Source organism: Gossypium raimondii, chromosome 1 (assembly GCF_025698545.1).
Source record: "Gossypium raimondii isolate GPD5lz chromosome 1, ASM2569854v1, whole genome shotgun sequence".
In the NCBI taxonomy this organism is placed as follows: Eukaryota; Viridiplantae; Streptophyta; class Magnoliopsida; order Malvales; family Malvaceae; genus Gossypium; species Gossypium raimondii.
In genome coordinates this window covers 25422950-25425245 of record NC_068565.1, presented here as the reverse complement: position 1 = coordinate 25425245, position 2296 = coordinate 25422950, and positions in this window count along the sequence as shown.

Here is a 2296-nt window from a genome sequence, read left to right as displayed (position 1 = left end):
TATGATTGTCAATGAATCTATTAACAAGTGAGCTTCATGATGCTTGAATAGGCTTATATTAAACTTATGGTATTGGAAACGGTAAGTAACCAAATGGAATGAATCAGGATCGTATTGTAACGATGATAAATTAACTATTATGTTTATACATGGTTGGTTTCTTATATATCATGAACAAATATACTAACTTGTGAGTTTGATGGTGTTATATAGGCTTCCACTATTATTCCCTTCTGTTTTGCAATTCTAGCTTTTGTTTTTCTTTTTCTTTTTCAATTTTATTTCTCCACTTTCTTCTCCCTCAATTCCCACGTTTCTTGGTTTTTCCCACTTGGCCAATTTCTTTCTTCTGTTTTTCTTGAGTCGTTCTATACAATGTTTGTTTTCTTTATGTTTCACAAGTTATCAAGAAACAGTTGTTACTTATTTTTATTTGTGCAAAATTCATTCGTCATTGAAGGGTAATCATTTTATTGATTACTTGTGCTTGTGCCATTAAGTTTTTCTTTCGATGGTAAGTGAATTTATTCTTATTGTTGTTTTCTCTCGTTGTTAGTACGTAATGTAAATTTGTACCATATAAGTAATCGTTGAGTTTTAGGGGAAGTTGGCGAGGCAATTGATTCTCCAGTGACCTAATTCCATTGGTGGGCTACTGTTTTTGTTAGAAGGTAAGAGGTTAATTTGAGATGTTAGGTTGAAATTTTTCGATTAGAATTGTGATGTTGACTATAACGATTTTGTGAGTCAAATTTGATAATTGAAAATGTGGCTGATTTCGTGAACTAATGGACGATTTTAGGTTTTAGATTGCTCATGAGAGTTTTGGCTTCGAAATCGGGTCAGGTGTGTAATGGGAAACCAAAAAAATAGAGAACAGTGAATGTCGAAATTGGGCACTGTCGACGCCACACAGCCTTGTGCGACACATGGTCTGGGCTATTTGGGCACTGTGGACCACACGGGCATATGTGAAGCTGTGTGGGCAACATGGGCTAGGCTATTTTCGTCGTGTGGACCACATGGGCATATGTGAGGCCATGTGGGCCATACGGGTTGACCATTTTGGCCGTGTGGGCCTAAAATCCAAAATTTTTCCTTATGGCCGTACACATCATTCCGATCGATCGTGGGCCTTCCGTGGGGTCAATATGTGATCAAATAATTTAGAAATCGTGAAATCTGATCATCTATTAGTATAATTATTTTATATGTATGTATATTTGAGACAACATATGATAAGCTAATCTTGTAATAAGCTATCTGTTATGACATTCGTGTATAATTGTAACATGTATGATTTCTATTCTGATTATATCTGCATCTGGGTCAGGTTATATTATGTGAAGCAAATGTTTCTGTAAGAGGTGATATCTCGCCCATTATACTAGTAGCACAGCTGCAAATATTCTAAAAAGTGTTTTCATGACACTAAGTGGTGTGTAGGGTTGGATAGGTGGTTCGTAGCCCATATGGTTGTTGAGATGGTCAAAAATGGTGTGTAGCAGATGGGGGTAGGAAAGCATGGCTGTATTTGTTTTGCTCTGATATGATTTTATTTCTGTAAAATTTGTCTTGTATAAATCACCTGTTAGATTATGTGTTACACACTGAGTTTTGAAAACTCATATTTTGTTTGACTGATATTTTCAGGTAATCTTCAGACTTAGACGGGTCGATGCAATGAGAGCTCGACTTTTAAAATTTTGTGTTCATTTTAAATATTTTTAATTTAGGATTTAAGTGTTTTGCAAATTTTAGACTTTTGGAATGTTTTGGGTTTTCGACTTTATTTTTCGTTTTTCGTATAATATTGTTTAAACATTTTATCAACAACGATTGTTTTTTGCAAAAACAACAAGTTTCAAATAACAAAATGTGTTTTCAAAAATACAACTTTCTAAGAGTTTCAACTGCAAAATCATAAGTTTTAGAAAGTATAATCAAACATCGTTTTCAATAAAATAGTTAGATAAGATATGTTTTTGAATAATCTGAGATTTTCAGAGTTTGCGACGATTTTCAAGATACACGAAAACCAAATTTTCAATCATTTTACGTAACAACTCCAAATTTGGCCATAACATCTAGGTCGGGCTTGGGGTGTTACATTTAATGTCTATACTTTGATCAATTTTAGTCTCTATATTTTTTGAATTGGTCAATTTTAATATTGTACTTTTTGAAATTTGAAATTTTATTACCAACCCAAACAATAGTAGTTAAATTCGTTTGGTTAAATCCAATTATTAGTGCTATACCATAAGTACATTTGTATATTTAGACCATACTCTCA